The sequence below is a fragment of the Sphaerodactylus townsendi genome, linkage group LG08 (assembly GCF_021028975.2).
Source record: "Sphaerodactylus townsendi isolate TG3544 linkage group LG08, MPM_Stown_v2.3, whole genome shotgun sequence".
In the NCBI taxonomy this organism is placed as follows: domain Eukaryota; kingdom Metazoa; phylum Chordata; class Lepidosauria; order Squamata; family Sphaerodactylidae; genus Sphaerodactylus; species Sphaerodactylus townsendi.
In genome coordinates, this window is record NC_059432.1 from 80986277 (window position 1) to 81004506 (window position 18230).

The window sequence follows — 18230 nt, forward strand, 5'->3', positions numbered from 1 at the left end:
CATATAAAATCTGAACCATTCATCTTCTGTAAAGTGATTCATACATTCTCTGAATCACTCACATTTAAAAGCTCCCAATATGCAAATATAGAAATGAATTCCCAGTTGGTTCACATGACTCAGATTAAACAGGAGTGCTGCAATATATATGTATGCACAAAATATGACATTTTAAAAAATAACAGATCAAAAAGAGCCCATCTGCTTGAAAGGACACGGGCTGATACTGGTCCAAAGCAACAGTAGTGTAATACTGTTCCACCAAGCAACACAATAATTAAAACAATGTAATAACACAAAAATGCCAATTCTGCATTCTTTAACATTTAAGTAAAAACATTTCTCAAAATTAATTTAAGTAATGCAATTTTAAAATTAAAACATGCAATAAAAGCTGAGGGAATTCCCAGAGGAACTAATGTTCAGCACCCAAGATAGCTATTTTATGTGCCTAGCTATGATACTCTGCACATACAGAGCAAATAAGATAACTGAAAAGAGCTTATCCACTGATAACGTCGTAAAAGAGGCTGACCAGAATTGGTTCTGGTGGGTTTTCCGGGCTGTGTGGCCGTGGTCTGCTGGATCTTGTTCCTAACATTTCGCTTGCATCTGTGGCTGGCATCTTCAGAGGTATATCACAGAGGGAAGTCTGTTACACACTGTGTATCACAGTGTGTTATCACAGTGTGTAACAGACTTCCCTCTGTGATACACCTCTGAAGTTGCCAGCCACAGATGCAGGTGAAACGTTAGGAACAAAATCCACCAGACCATGGCCACACAGCCCGGAAAACCCACCAGAACCAGTTGAATCCGGCCGTGAAAGCCTTCGACAATAGCCTGACCAGAATTGTTTCCTGATCATCTGAGTGACCATATTCCAAAGAAGCTTTGGAGGGGAGAATATGGGAATAGCACTAGTATCATCAGCTATCATGTAGGCCCAATCCTGTGCACATTTACTTAGAAGTACCACCTGGTCCACACATGTAGCTGAATAAAGTGGTACAATGTCAAAGTAAAACGGGCTTCATCTCTTCATAATTCAGCTTCTCTCTTACATGACGAACAAATACAAACCCAGAAACTAACAGAAAAAGGACTGGGCAAGAAATTTCCTCCAAAGTGTGCTGTTTCTAATTACAAAGATTTCTGTAAAGGAAGAATACTTGACTCCACCTGCAGTCTTTACCACCCTATTCTGTGGCATGTTAAGATCAAATCTAAGTGCAACTAGGAGTGTTGTTTTACAGTAGCTGCAATTAAAAAATTGTGCCCTTGGTTAATAAGCTTGGGGAGATTTTTGGAAATGCAGCTTTGATTCTGCAAACTGCAGAGCATCTTTCTGTACCTTGGATATTTACAGCTTAGTTCTAGATACTTTAACATAGAATTCCGAGGCATTTGCATTTTTAGAATATGCTGGGAATGGGTTTGTGCCAAATATAAGCACAAAGTAATATTTTGTATAAACTGAAGCCCACTTGGTGCAAATTATATCTTTCATTAGCAAAAATAGCTTTACAAACAGAGACCGATTCTCAGATTCTTGGCATATCTGTGCGTGTCTGGAAAAAATAAAAACCAGATACATGCATAAGCCCTCCTTATACTGCATTTTTAGACAAGGGCATAACTCATAGCAGCACTCTCATGACCCAAAAGTATAATGTGGAAGCATATATATCCCTATATCCTTACTGATAAATAAAAATATCACAGGGCAAAATCAGAATACAAGGACTTTGGAATGTCAATTTCTCCAGTTCAGAAATCCCAACTCATTCACTGATTTGGATTCAGTTCATTAGGAGTTTATTCCCACCAACTTTCTCTCTTTGCCAGGTCCTCTTCTCAAACAAAATACTTACTCGATAGAAGTGGGTAACTGATGGCAAGGAATTATTATTTGAGGTAGAAGAAATTTTACCAGCCTCTCCTGCTGTTTCCTGCCTGGGAACATGAGACCTGTCCTTCCCTCTATCTCCTGGGTTTTCCCCAAGAATTCTTCTGGAATGATTCAAAGAAATGAATGGATTCCAAAGGGGAGGAACAGAACAGCACACCCATGTTGTTTCCCACAACCATCACACTATTTTCCTCTATACTCAACCACAGAGAAAAACAAACCAGGTGGTGTCTTCAAATGTTGTCTGCCATCCATTCTTCATGAATTCTGCAGTGTGCCTTGGATGTTCTTGCTTGGTGACGGTTGTTCTTAATATGCCTAGACTGCAGATATTTTTCTCAGAGAAATGTCTGTGCTATCCTTGTCAGGGGTATGTGTGGGGAGGAGGAGAAAGGAACAAGAAGTTTGTCTGTTGGTTTCTGGAGATGCAGAGGTTGATGTCCTGGAGGAGACCACTGGAAATGCTTATTTACAGTAGGATGCTGGAGATGCCCAGATATTCATGTAAACAGTTTAAAATGAGGATTTAGGTGGTAAACTAAGTCCTACTGATATACAGTATATTACATTGTATTATTTCCCGAGTACTACCCGCCCCACTCAGAAAACTGAATATGAGAGAAGTTTGTTTGTGCTTGGTCATGTATTGCAACTGCATTTCTCCACGTAAGTTAGATTGTTTTGAGTTTCTTTATGCTTTGATTTTTGATTATTACTGACTACTGGCATTTTGAAGTAGTGTCATTTGTAGACACCAAGAGGACTCTACTAATCTTCCCTTGAAAATGGATTTCTCACAGAATCCCCCTGAAACCTACCCCAATTGCTTTCTTCAATCAAATCAATTTTATTATGTTCCAATGAGCAACTACAAACAAAAACAATAAAAGTTAGAAATCAGTCTTATGAAGCATAGTCAATAAAATATTGATCCATATAAAATATACATGAAAATGATAACATTATTACAAATTAGCTACTTTGTTTTCCCTTATTTTGCATGCTGTAGTGCAAAATTTTCAGCAGTGCTATTGGCAAGAATGGTTTGTTCTACCAGGAAATTTAGACACAATTGGAGTAATATATCTAATATGAATATTCTGATAAAAGTGGCAATGTAAGAGCATTTGATCAATAGTTTCTATCATTCTCCACTAGCATCGACATAAACCTAGTGCAGTGGTTCTCAACCTTCCTAATTCTGTGACACTTTAATACAGTTCCTCATGTTGTGGTGACTCCCAACCATAAAATTATTTGTGTCTCAGTTCCTGAGACCATCGGAAATATGTGTTTTCCGATGGTCTTAGGCGACCCCTGTGAAAAGGTCGTTCGACCCCCAAGGGGGTTGCAACCCACAGGTTGAAAACTGCTGACCTAGCGGATAGTGAATGCAAACATACCTCCCTTCCAATGAAGCAGAGGAAAGGGAAATAACCAAGATAAATTAAATGCTAGATGATATTTAGGATATTCTAAAGTATACAGATACTTTGATAGAACATAGTTTCTATCACTGTACCCTACTACTAAACTGAAATGGTTCTGTGAGCTACCATTTTGAAACGCAATATCCCATAAACTTTGCTTAACAGCTATTCTTGCTTGTTAAGATACAAGTTGTCGTTAGAGAAACCAAGGAGATGAGAGTTTATCTTTCACTTTCTTCATCCACCTTGAATGATAATTATTAACAAAAATTAGTGAAGTTAGGCCAGAAGGAAGAAAACTGAGTTTGAGCCAGAAATACAAAGTTTGAAGCCAAGCACATGTTTCTAATGTGACTGATCCTGCATCGAGCCTAAGTAAGGGAATTAGATACACAGCAAGGCACTCCAAATTGAGATCAAAGAAATTTAGTCTGAATTACTTCAAATTTCTGATAATAATTATACTCCAAAGTAATTTGTGATAATACTTTACCCTGGAATACTTTCAAAATATTGCGTTGCCCACTTTTGTGAAGAAAAATCTTAAAGATGCTGCTGATGTTCTTTGAGCCAATTCAGTTACACGAGATCAATTGTTTTTAAAGAGTTCCACTTATGATGCTGCAGTACTTACCAATACAACAGATACTATTCATTAGCAACTGTAGAAATGGACCAAAAAGATGAATAATACACCATGTTGCATTCAACTCATTCCAGTGTAATTCTGCACAACAAAGTCTTTTCTGCCCAAGTCACTTAGAACGTTTCCAGAACATTTACCACAGTTTGTCTGCACTCACCTCCTCCCAATGTTTTATGACTGCCATAATGTTTTGTATTTATCTATTTTTGCTTATTCTTAGAAACGATGCTTTGTTGATCCATTGATTTGATGTTCTGCAGATCCGTTTAATCGATACTTCATGGGTTCACCCAAAACAGCAAAAAATGCATATGAAATGAGAAAAAGAATAGGTGAGGAGTAAACGAGGTGAGGGAAGTGAAAAAATGGCAGACCAGGTAAGCTCCTTGGCACAGAGTTATGGAAAATGGCCACACTTTTTGGCGGGAAAGATAAAATGTTTTAAATATGACTGCACTGTGAGGGAAGACACGTTTTAGCGAAAAACAATTCAGTGAAAATGTTTCCAGAAACAACGAGGCAAACATTTTTAGAACCAAATGAGGAAAACTTTTTGGGAATCAAATGGGGGGGGATGGAGGTTTGGAACTCCACCAAGGAAATGTTTTATTAGTGGGCTAAAAAGGATGTAAAAAGCTTGTGCACAAAAGGCCAAAAATTCACCCGGATAGGAGTATTCTGTGTAATCCAGCATGATTCAAATATATATTTAACTGAAACAAAATAAAGGTACAAGTGCAATGGCATAAGACTACCCTTTCCTTTCCAAGGTACTAGTGTTGCCAACTTCCAGGTGGTGGCTGGAGACATAACACTTTTACACCTAATCTCCAGGCAACAGAGATCAGTTCGCCTGGAGGAAAATGGCTGCTTTGGAAGGTGGATTCTATAGAATTATATCCCACTGAAGTCCTTCTCCTCTCCAAACCCTGCTCTCTTCACAGGTATCTCCAGGTATATCCCAACCCAGAACTGGCCATCCTACAAGGTACAAAGGAAAGATTCATATGCTAGTGTAATTCTATCCTTGTAAATGTTATGGTAAGGTCCCATTTGTGTTACTGATGACATTGTGTACTTAGAGTCAGGTAGTGGGGAAAGGAGCACGTGCTGTCATGCTGCATGAAAATGTGAACTGAAGGTATCAGTCTGAACATGTGATAATGTGTCCTTTTAGCTAAGAGACTCCCATCACTCTGCTGTATCTGTAATATTAATTCTGAAGTAACAGTTTCAAAAGAGACCTGCTCAAATACGCAAAAGCATTCAAAAGCATAAATGACTAAGTTTTAAAAAATTAATAGGAGCAATAATGATAAAACAATATCTAGTTTATTATGTATAGAAAGAGATTTCCAGAATTTACAAACACCCACGTATTTCATTCCAGGGATATTTTAATTTGAAAAGTTCCACCCACGTTTTGTTTTCCTTTATTTTCTTTCTTCTTACAATATATACAATGGAAGACTTTGATTTGTTTTTCTGATCTTTTATAAGTTCCTGTGCAACCAACAGTTTCAAATTCACGCTTGTAAATATCATGCACAGTAAAAATTTGACTTTTCATGAATACAGCCTAATGTTTTACAGGTACAATAAAAAATACGATTCTTTTCTTTTTGAAAGAACTCAGCTCAACCTCAGGGTTATTTTACAAATGATGGCATCAGTAAATATGACTGTACAATCCAGATCCATGGGCCACTGATTCATATTATATTATATTCTGAATTATAATCTTAAAAGAACAGTACCCTACTCTATTGTTAATCATCTTGATTTAAGAAGTTTCCCCCACCCCAACCCCAGTCTGTTTACAACAGAATATAGTATACCTCAGTTCCACATCAAAAAAAGATGTGCTGTAGGAAAAGTTACATTTTTAATTAAAAAAGTACATGTATAAATCAAAAAACCCTATGTTAAATATTTAATACTCTTCAACCAACATTAACAGTTTGGATGTAATAATTTACACTGATGATTTGTCATACAGGTTTTCAGCAGCAACTTAAATTTCATGTCTTATGTCAACGTGCTACTAATATACCCATTCTCACCATATTACGGTGGTGGGCACATGAGTTCATTGTAGCCAGCTAAGTCTTTATGGTAGAGGAGGAAATAATTGCAGACTTGTTGTCCAGGTGTCACAGTGCTTTTGCTTGGCACACACACACACACAATGTGCAGTTCAGTCAACTAAGTCCTGAGGTTTGTGTGAAGTAAACAAATTGAACTGGATGCATCATACCCATTTACTGAGGAAGAAGATGCGAGGTCCTAGTTGTGATACACAAAACAGAGTCTGGATACCCATGAGTTCAAAGAAGGGTTTTTTTCTGAGGTCATATAGGTCGTTGTTCTGAGAATAGAAAAAGAAAGAAAATGACATATTTTAAACATAAAAGAATTATAATTTCTGTTAAAAAACTGACTTAGAAAATACAGTAAGGTAATACTTGCTATTGAAAACCAAACAAAATACAAATTGCTAAAATGTGTTTATCATCATAAGGAACACCACTTGTCACATAGTCGCAGAACCTTTTTGCAACTTGCTGGAACACCAACTACAACAAGATGGCATAGTCTAAGAGTAGAACTACATATTATAAATAGAAGGCTGTCTTTTATAAGGTAAAACAGCTGGGGGTGACTTCTAGTATTGTTGGTGGGAGAAATATGGGCTGTTCCCCCACTCCTTCTCAGTCAGAAATCAAGCACTTTTAGCAGCTTTTCTGCCCAAGGTCTGTTTACCTTTTACTTCTCAAGAAAAACAGACATTGTGGACAAGAAGCAACGGATTCAACAACTTCTATTTTCCTGTTGGTCTTCCACTCCAGATGAACTCAATCTGAAGCCACCCACAACTGATTTATTTTATAAAAGAGACCCCACAAAGGGAAAACAATATGCAGCTCTGTTCTAACTGACTCTTCGCTGTCACAATTGGTTACTCACAATTGGTTAATTACCTGATCATCTCAGCTTTCTCACTATTTTAATGCACAGTCCATATATTCAAGCAAAGGAGGACAGAGAGCAGGAGATTTTGTTTTGTGATACATGAAAGCAAATTTTCCTACTACATTTCCTAAAGAGCAAGATTTGAGTCCAGCAGCACCCAAAAGACTGGCAAGATTTTCAGGGTATAAGCTTTTGAAAGTCAACAATTTCTTTGTCAGATAAAAGTAGGAATGGCAATCCCTAACCATTATATCTCCATTCCATTATATCCTCCGCTGAAGACCAACACAGCTATCCAACTTAAACTACATTTTCTAAAGGGTTTTTTTGTCTGTTAACAATTCCATAGAAATTATTCTGCCCCTATGGCTAATGGTACATTAGGATGTCAAATGAAAATATGGACCATTCTGGAAAGGAGAAAAAGTGATAATGTCTTCCAATTTTTATTCCTGATAAAAAAATAGTTTCTTAGAACCATTCCCCTAACTTGTCTGACTGAAATGTAAAAAACACAGTGCTAAAATGCCTGTGGCAATACAGCCTTTTTGTTTGTCAACCACTTTTGTCTTTAACATGGTGTAATTCACAAGTAAATTAAATTTATGTTATACCAAAGATTTAAAAATATAAGGCATGTGCATATTTTTCATATTACAGATTGCTTGCTCCTAGAAGTTAGTCAAGTAATATATTATTCACCATTTAATAAAAAGTTGTGACTTTCCACAGGGATACTAAAAGACTGAGAGTGCCTGTGCATTAATTGCCCAAGAAACTGAATTTATTTTGTGTGGTCCTTCACGTGATCGAGAAGCCTATCCTTGCAAATGTGTGGTATGCTGTGAAAACTCCCTGGAGAATTCCCTCACCGCTCACTTACAAACTTTTAACTTTCTTATGAACTCCTACTTCAAATCTACTGGAAAGTTCCTACTGGAGTATCTATATGCAGCTCAGCCTAAAATTAGACAGTATTGCATACTTTATTAAAAGGGCTAGTGACAAAGAAAGAAATTGCCTCATTTAATCTGGGAAGGGGTGAGGTGCACATGATTTGCTTTTCGTCTTCATATCTGGCTGTCGTCCAGAAGGGCTGAATGAACAGCTTAGTGCAGGAACAAACTGTACCCTGCATAATGGTCACATGCTCTAACCTGCGATGGATATACAATCAAAGAAATGGAGGGGGGAATATACAAGTCGACTACATATGTCAAAGCTTGTTGCTCTACTTTAAATAGAATAAATATATTAAATAGTATGGCTGCAGCCAGGCTTCCCTCTGCCATGTCTCAGGATTCACAAGCACACACCCACACACCACAAGTGGATACACAGTAACTTTTTATTATATTTTTACTGATCTCTGTTTCAGCTTTGAATTTCCGGAAGCTACATCAGGGGCCAAGTTTTAGCTTAAAAGTGGGAACCAGTTTATTATTGCTCAGATTATTAATAACTCTTACGCTGTCAACCAAAAGTGACTAAGAAATTAGTGCTGATTTGATTTCTCCATAAACATGCACAGGATCCAGTGCTGCCAAAAACAAAAAAATCATGCAACCATGAACCTAATGCTAAAACAGGAAATCAAGGTCTGTTGCATCTATCCTTATAATTTGTTACACTAGTCTTCTGGATCGGTAATACACTTTTACCCAAACCTCTAGGAATATCTGTCTGCCCCAAAAGATATAGTTTACTTAACTCTACAGCATTAAATATGATACACATAATTTAGACATTCTAAAGAAGTCAAGTGATCAAATATTGAAAGACAGAGCTAAGGGCTAAAGAAGGTCTTACGTTGATAACTTGAAAGGCTGAACCTAAAGGTGGAAGCAAGTATAGATTGTAATTCATGAGAATACAAATACAGGTAACTATAAGGTTACTGGTCACTTCCCAAAAGTATCCTTAGGATTAAGCAGAGGCGGAGCGAGGGGAAACTGCACCCTGCCCCGGAAACTGCACCCACGCCCTCTTGACGGTCCGGCCACGCCTCCGCCGCTGCTCTGCCCGGAGCGCCGCGGCCCCTTTTCCCATGGATGCTACACCACTGGTATTGAGGTCTTGCCACATTTTCAAATATAAATCACTTGCCAGGGGGAGAAAATGGGATGAAGGCTTGAGCCCTGTCTACATGCTGTGAACATATGATAAGTTGGACTTCTTGCACAAAATGGACAGGTCTCTGTCACTATCTGCAGAGTTGGAAGAAATATATCTATTACTTGTGCAGAATGAGATCATACAGTATGTGCAGAGTTTCTAGTGTAAGTTGGTTCAGGTGATATAGACCAAGGCATCCTCACCTACACTGTGTAAGAAGACTGCATTATTTTGCACTACAGACAGTAACTTTCAGCAGAATGTGATGGTAGCTCTACAAAATCCTAACTTCTTGCCATGGAACAGACTGGTGTTATCTTGTCATTACAGATGCGTAACCACTCATCAATAAGCAACGCATTTTTTCACTACTGATACAGTTTAACAAATATATGATTATGGACTTGAGAGAAGGTTGTCTTGTAATAAATTGTGTTACATGAATTGGATTGAAAAGTGGATACACACACACACACACATATATGTGTGTGTTATGGAGATATAATAGTCTGATAAGTCTAATAGCCAACAATTTGGCATACTTTACAAGTAACTAATAGGTAATACAAATTGCTTGAGCGTTTTTGTGTATCTCATATTGTTTTGTACGTAGCACATTTGTATAATAGATTGTTCTTCCTGGTTGCCTTTCTGCTGGGCAATTGGGCACGTTTTGCTCTGCCGCCTTTTTGTGGGTTAGAGCCATGACCTACCAAGCCAGGGCGCCCTGGGTGGGACGGCTGGCGGTCAAAAGAGGCACAGGTGCCCTCTGAAGAGGCTTCCCCAACAGTCCCTGGGAGGGTGGGGGAAGCCCTGGCCGTTGTCACTCTTGCTGACTCAGCGGTCGAGTGAGCAAAGTTCTCCCGAGAGGGAGAAAACGATCCATTGGCCATCTTGCAGTTGCTCTGCCGTTCACGCCAAAAACGCCTTGTTAAAATGACGCTTGTCAGAGGGAGGCCTGATCAGGTCACTAATGAAGCTTCTCTTCAGGAAATGAGGGGGAGGAAGGAGGGAGCGAACAACACGAGCGAGGGGGAGGCAAGACGAAGACAAAAAGGGGACAGAAGGAAATTTTACAGTAGACGTTGGATAGAGTTCCCTAACACTGAAGGTTGTGGAGCTCTGAGAATGCCTTGATCTCCTAATAGAGGCAGGAATGAAACTGGAGCAAGAGGGGACCAGAGCAAAACAGAGGAAGTGACAAAAATCAAGTTCCTGCCTCCTAGCAATAAAGGAATTCCCATGTAAGATGTCCTCCGCCTCCATGTCCTCCGCCTCCATGAGAAAACAAGATCTCTTTACTGAGATCTCAGATACCATGGAAGGGGGCTGTGTAACAACCCAAGTAACCAGAGACACATTTTAAAAAATAGAAAGACTCAAAAGGGTGGAGATGATGGCAAGAAAGGAGTTAGTGTGAGACGTGTGAGGTGGCAGGGGCAACAATGCGAATTTTGGGAGGGGAGAAAGAGCCATGGCAGAAGAAGGGGAAGTAGGAACAAATGAGAAGATAAACAGGAAAAAGGAACCAATGGAGGATGGGATTTCCCTTCCCCTGAAATCATATAAGCTAACTTAGCACTGTTTGCTATTTCCTGAGTGTTAAAGTCGCAGTTTATTCACTAAGGAAAAAAAATCAGATGTGGTCTTTTTCTGAATGCTAAGTATAGAAAATGTTTCCAGCAGCATTTAATTTGAGTTTGTCAAAACTGCTAGACAACAATATCCTAAGTTTTAAACAACACTTCTCATTCACAAGCACTACACGGCTTTCAAACAGCCATATTACATTGCCTTACAAACATCTGATATGATATTAACATGTAGTGGATAATGAATAAAAGCCAAACAGAAAATTTCAGACTTCAGAACAAAATCTCTCTCTTTCCAATGATATCTGGTTGTCTTCTGGGTGAGCATGATTGAGCCCATATTTCTTCTCAACACTGGTTCTAATGAAGCACAGGGACCCTAAAAGGAAGCACCACCATCAATTATTAATTGAGGTTATTAAATGAGGTTATTGTTAGATTATTTTTAAATTAGATGTTTTGACATACTTTTGACATGTTGAAGAATGATACAATAAAGATTAAATTCTCTGAATATTGATTTAAAAATTAAGTCCATGCTTAACTCTTTCCTATTAAAAAAAAGACTGCAGAGTGAAGTTTTTGCATATCTATATATATAAAAAGCTTTCCGTGTATGTGTTGATGACAGGGTACCTCAGTAACTGCTGGGCCAATTCCTCTGAAAATTCCCAGCCACTATAGTCAGTCAGGCGAGAGTGTTTTTAGATGTTCACATACCTGAAATTTCATACCTGGCCCAGGTAAAATGCCTTTTTCCTAGCGCTCCCTGGTGAAGGACATGCCTGTGTGTAACTGTCACTTTTAGAATGTTCGTGCTGCTTAGAATGTTCACTCAGATGGCCAGAGATGAGCAGTGAAAACAGCACCTATGCAGTAACTCGAGTGGAAGTGAAACACATACACACACATACACACGAGGGGGAGGAGGAGGAGGAGGAGGAGGAGGAGGAGGAGGAGAAGAAGAAGAAGAAGAAGAAGAGGAGGAGGAGGAGGAGGAGGAGGAGGAGGAGGAGGAGGAGGAGGAGGAGGAGGAGGAGTTTGGATTTATATCCCCCCCCTTTCTCTCCTGTAGGAGACTCAAAGGGGCTAACAATCTCCTTGCCCTTCCCCCCTCACAACAAACACCCTGTGAGGTAGGTGGGGCTGAGAGAGCTCCGAGAAGCTGTGACTAGCCCAAGGTCACCCAGCTGGCATGTGTGGGAGTGTACAGGCTAATCTGAATTCCCCAGATAAGCCTCCACAGCTCAGGCGGCAGAACGGAGAATCAAACCCAGTTCCTCCAGATTAGATACACGAGCTCTTACCCTCCACTGCCACTGAGAGGGAGGAGTGGCTTCAGAGATGGGATCCAGCAGGTTCTCACAGGTTCCCGAGAGTAGGTTATTAATTATTTGTGTGTGCTGAGAGGGGGTTACTAATTGGTGATTTTGCCAAGTGATTTTTGCCTTAGTTATGCCCCTCCTCTCAGAAGTAGCGCGCAGAACTTGAAGCAGTCTAGCAGGAGGTGCACCGGTGTGCATGGCAGCTTGCGCCTGTGTGCATTCGTTTCCCACCCATGGACTGGTGCAGTGGCTGCGTCCTTGCCACAGCCCCGCCCAGGACTGCCCCGCCCCTGGAATAACCGGCCACGCCCCCGTCGTGCCCTGCCCAGCTCCATTGGCGCTACGCCACAGTTTGAATCCCACCACCATGGGAACCTGTTACTAAAATTTTTGGATCCCACCACTGGGTGGCATGCAAGGGAAGAGAGGGAGGGAGAGGAAAGGGACGTTGGGGGAGGCATGCAAGGGAAGAGAAGTGAGAGAGGGGAGACAGTGAGCTGTGGCATGCAAGGGAGGGGAGGCAGGGGGCCCAGCATCTTGATATGACCCACCCACCCTAGCGGAGGGAAAGGGAAGGGAGGGAGGGGGAGGGGTGGCATGCAAGGAGAGAGAAGGGAGGGAGGGAAGAGAGTGAGGGGCGACTTGCAAAGGGGATGGGAGGGAGGGGCCAGGCACCTAAGATTCCCTGAAGACTGCAGAAGTTACAGTTAAAGAAACCAGAGCGCATTACTCAGGAGTAAGTTCAGTATAGCAACCATGACATACTTTGAATGGCTGCGTCGCACCCGTCAGAGGGTTTCCTCAGAAGCGACACCCATTGCCACCAACCAAACTTACTCCCAGGTAAAGGATCATGACCAGCCAGCCTAGATGTGTGGGAGGGGTGCCTTTCCATTCCCCCCCCCAAGGAATGTGGACACACACATCACTGACATCGCACAGTATCAGGCTGTATGTTTGCATGAGCATGTACTGCTGGCCTCTGCAATTGATTTGCTGCTACTGTTCCTTTCCCATTTCACCACAATAAGCCACAGCAACGCGTGGCCGGGCCACGCTAGTGTGCTTATAAATATTGTGTGTAAAATGCCATAAAGCAGCCAACTTACGGCAACCCGGTAGTATTTTCAAGGGCAAGAAACTAACCGAGGCAGTTTGTTATTGCTTTTCTCTACATAATGACCTTGGTATTCCTTGAAGATTTTCCATCCAAATACTAACCAGGGCTTCTGAGATCTGATGAGATTTGGCCAGCCTGGGCCATTTATGTCAAGGCAAATCTATATTAGTGTGTATTTTATTAGACTGCATGCTCCATATTTATGCGTACAAAACAATTTGCCCTAGTCCATACATATGGAAAGGTTTGGATTCTGAAAACAGTGTCTACAAAAAGTATGGATGATTTTTTTACAGCTTTGTCAGAGCTACCTGAAAACTCTAAGCCGCGGTAGACGTGGAGGAGGATCATTCTTAGCACAAAGCAATTTTCTTAGATCCAACCAAAACTGATCCACTTTTTAACATCTGTGACACCAAGAAAGGAAGTGTCACTTATAATGGGTAGGAATATGTTTGCAACAAAACACAGTAACAAAAGACTCTTTCAAATTCATCTTTTTCTCCCCCTCCCTTCTTTATTAGGGCCGACCCCACAGCCCTAATAAAGGAGCCTCCTTCTACATACAGAAAAGCTTTTGAACTGGGTGAAAGGTGCAAAATTACAGTTTGAAAATGGACACCCAGTTACAATTTCTTTAAAAATGCCCTGCCCTATTATAAGAAGTTGGCAAAGTTTAGAGGAGAGAGTGCCTTTCACAGTTTTAAGTCAGTATTTGGATACTTCCATTGTTTCTTATCAACAAAGATCTGTGTTTCCTTAACAACGCTCAGAACTTTGCAGAGGACAAGCATTTTAAGAAAGAGTTTTCTGACTTCAGCATGCTGTGGTAAGGGTCATTAACATTAATGACATCATTGTTGGCAGATTGAAAATAGGGAAAACCTGTGTTTAATCTACATCCTTCTCACCACAGACTTCAAGCTGGATCCCCCAATAAAATGGCTTCGAGGCTGACTTTATGGAAGACACTGATAATGCAAGAAAAATGCACTTGAACAAAAAGAAACCTTTCTTTTACTACAAGGTACCTTTGACACGTGGTCTCTACTCAACATCTGCTCCAAGACACATGCAGATAACACTAATGCATGATCCAGCTGGAACTCCATTCCTTTTTTAAGGCTGTTAAACAAGATGACATAAGGCACCTGTGGCATAGCTCATGCTACTATTAAACTACATTAATATCTCATATAATCACACAGAGGAGGAAAAAGCCCATTTATGCATGCCTTTAAAGATATAAAAAACCCAAAGCATTTTCTTTTTTCAAAAAAAGTTTGCGTAATTTACCTTCCAATCAAATAGAAAGAGAAAATTTAACATGACACAACAATATTTACTCTGAAATCAATCAAACTGTGTTTTTTTATTACATGTTTCAAAGTATAAAGATTTAAAACAGGTAGTTCAGACCAAGGGATCAGTAGCAGCAACTTCATTTTTCTTCTCTTCCTTCTCACTCTCAGCTCAGGGGCGACACTGGCTCACTGTATGGCATATAATGGAAGGACCCAGGTAGCCTCTGTGCTGCCAATGATTATGTTTTAGGATACATTTTCTTAAAGCCTTTGATCGCCATCCTCCAAAAAAACAAAAAAACCCCACCTCTCTTCACATATGTCCTCAGGCACCAGTTTCAGAACTCAGGTTGCCACTTGACAGTTGACCCCCCCCCCCCCAACTTAGGTAGTCTGCCTGGCATCATCTAGAGCAGGTGGCGAACCTATGGCACTCCAGACGTTCATGAACTACAATTCCCATCAGCCCCTGCCAGCATGGCCAATGGAGTGCCATAGGTTTGCCACCCTGGATCTAGAGCCTTGTCCCCCATAGCTCCCACTCTGTGAAATGAGCTCCCTGGGGAGGGAGAGAATGCTGCCTCTAGAAAATTTCAACAGGCACTGCAAGGCCATTATGTTTTCCAGGGCTTTACAAGGAGCACAGACATAGGTATCTTAGCCTCAGCTGATGTCAATTTGGTTGGGAACTATAGAAGGGATGTTTTGGCCACCATCAGACTATGGAATTTCTTCCCCAGCGACAGCAAACCTTCCCAAGAGGCCTTCAAATCAGATTGAATTAGGGAAGACACTGTTTGTTTACACTTCTGGACAGTATTTTACATGGTTTTATTATAATGTTCTAAGTTACTTGGGTAGAAAGATGGTTTATACATGTCATAAATAAATAAAATATTCACTGGAACTGGGGGAAGAATGCTGCATGGAGCTTTGGAACGACAGATGAGGCAAGGGGAACACAGTTTTCAATCCCAGAAAGACCCCATTCGGGAAGTGACTACCAATCTGCACTACTGACACATATTAGGCCAGCTCAAGGTATCTTGAGAGCTAGGTTAAGGGGACATCCACACTGGGCAAGGGGTGGTTGCCAGAGGCGTAGCTGGGTCAGAGTGTGCCCGGTGCGCACTCTGTTTTCCTCCCCCCCCCCCGCGGTGCCCTCCCCCCCTTACCTTAGTTCAGCCTGGAAAAGCGGCCTGTTCCCTTCAGGCTGAAAATGGCCTGGTGAGAACTACACTTCCCATGAGACCCTGGGGCTTGCAAGGTCTCCTGGGAAGTGTAGTTCACACCAGACCATTTTCAGTCTGCAGGGAACAGGCTGTTTCCCCAGGTGGTACTATTTCACTAAAGCAAGTGAAACTAAGTGTGGGGGGGGGGGCAGGCGGGCATCATGGGGGGAAAGGGGGCACCGCCAGGGAGGCGGGGCATGATTTCTACTCCCCAGGTGCACGCCTGGTGCAATACGCCCCCCCTCCCCTGGTAGCTTCGCCTCTGGTGGATGCCCAAATGCTGGAAGGATGCTGGGGATTTTAAAAATTGTACAGAATTTTTTTTCAACAATTATATTTCAATTATCACTCAAGAATTTATGTTCAAAGTTTCTAATAAAAATATACACATTTGTATGTTTAATGAAGACATACTTTCCCAATTTACACATTAAAAGTTTTTTTCCAAATTGTACAGTTGTATACCTATACTTGTTTTGTTGTTGTTTGAGAGGAGTTTGTTTTGTTTTTTCCAGAAATGAACAGATATGTCATTTTCAAAGCTTTCCCTGTTTTTAGCTTTTTCCAAGCTTTCTGAAAGCGAAGTCATTTTTTATACGCAGAAAGAAACTATCAAAATAATACAGGACAACCATACATAGCTGATGGAGCACAAGGCTCTCCAATCCTGTAGATAAGGGAAGATTCCAGATAGGAGAGATATTATTTGTAAACTGAGAGGATGGAAGGAATGCAATTGATACAACTGGGAACTTAAAGAGCAGCAAAGCCAGAAAAAGTAGGATGCGAGCCAACACAACAATGCAGGCTCATACCCTTCTGATGGGGAGTTCTGATTAACATTAGAAGCACCAGCACTCAGAACAAGACAGTTGCAAGCAAGGCTTGGGGTAAGAGAGGCAGAAAAGAGGAGGCAGAGTAAAGGCAAGCAAGCACACTGAGGCTGGACAAGAGCTCTCCTATGCAAGCACACAGTCACTACCATTTACCTATCAAGATATTTTGGACTTCAATGAGATTAGCCTCAAAAGCAGCAGTGAATTACTTAATCAGCTCACACAGCACTAGCTAGCTGCTGATGAACGATTGCCTCAGTTACAGCGTACTTCAGAAGTAAACTTGGGCCTCACCCAAAGGACAGCTGATCCAACAGCAGCAAAGGGTTGACTATTCCAGTATGGGAAACTCCTGACTATTTGGGAGCGGAGCCTGGAGTGGGCAGAGTTTGGGGAGGGAACTGAACTTAGGAGGGCTGTGATGTCATAAGACTGCCCTCCAAAGCTGTCATTTCCTCCAGGGGAACTAATCTTTGTAGACTATAGATCACCAAAAATCCTGGGAGAACTCCAGACCTCACCTGGCAACTGGTAATTCCATGGCAGTAGTTCCCCCAGTTCTCTTGGAGGCGAAAGGCATCTTGATGGGTGCTTTCCACCCCAGCTCAGGGAGGCAGGAAAAGGAATTTTGTCACTTCCTGTCGAGGCTTGGACCCCATCTTTTGCCAGTATTCTGTCCTGCCTTGCCAGGGAGTGCACGAAATTCTTGGTCTCTGCACCAGAATCCTGCTTGAGTGTCTTTTCTCCTAACTACCCGTCCTCCTGTCTGTAACTTTTGTCTGGTGTTTGTCTTCTATCATCTGTTTTAGAATTCCTCCAACAAGGATTCGAATCTGGACTCCGTAGTAACACACTGAGGAGACAAGTTGCTGCTCTGTCTACTATATGGCATCATTTTCAAGGTTTCCCGGCTACACAACATCCGGACGTACTGAGGTTCCTTAAAGGGGTTCAACAATCTCAACCTACAGTTTGCCATAATTTCCTATCCTGGAGACTACACACTCTGCTCTCGGCCCTCACCAAGTCTCCTTTTGAGCCAATTCAGACTATCAACCTATGGTGGCTCAGGATGAAAACCCTGTTCCTGACAGCTATCACCTCAGCAGAAAGAACGCCGGAACTCAGAGGACCTCTCCATCAATCCTCAATCTCTGTGTGTGTTCCATGATGACAAGGTGGTCCTTCTCATGGATCCCAACTTCAGACCCAAAGCTGCATCCAGCTTTTCATTTGCAACAGGAGATCGTATTACCTTCCTTTTTGTGCATCCCTCCCATCCTGAAGAACGTTCTTGGCATACCCTAAGGCGTTAGGAGACGAAATCAAAGCATTTATTATTAGAGCGAGGAATCAATCGGGAAGTCACAAACCCTATTCGGCGTGCTGCTTTTAATCCTAATCTAGGCCTCCCTATGTTGACAGCCTCCATCAGTTCCAACCTTAGGACATGTATTGTGGAGGCTCATAGAGCCTCAAGCTTACCGGTGCCAGAAGGCATTATTGCTCACTCCACCAGATCAGCTTCTACCAATGCTGCTTTCTGACATAACGCATCTGTAGAACAGATTTATAGGGCAGCTATCTGGTCAAACCCCTCGACCTTTGTTAAGCATTATAGGCTACAATCATGGGGGGATGCTGACACCGTGTTTGGTCAGAGAGTCTTGGAACACATCATAGAAGCGTAACGACAGCCCACCCTAATTTGGGACACTGCTTTGGGAGGTCCCATCAAGATGCCT

General features: G+C 41.5%; 1 protein-coding gene across 1 annotated transcript in view; it reads right to left on the reverse strand.

The window, feature by feature from the left end:
- Nucleotides 1-5301: 5301 nt before the first annotated feature.
- IRS1 (insulin receptor substrate 1) overlaps nucleotides 5302-18230 on the reverse strand; it is a 66259-nt gene continuing 53330 nt past the window's right edge. Inside the window, exon 2 of the mRNA XM_048505889.1 lies at nucleotides 5302-6356. The gene's annotated coding sequence lies outside the window, so the exon portion shown is untranslated. The remainder of the gene's footprint in view (nucleotides 6357-18230) is intronic.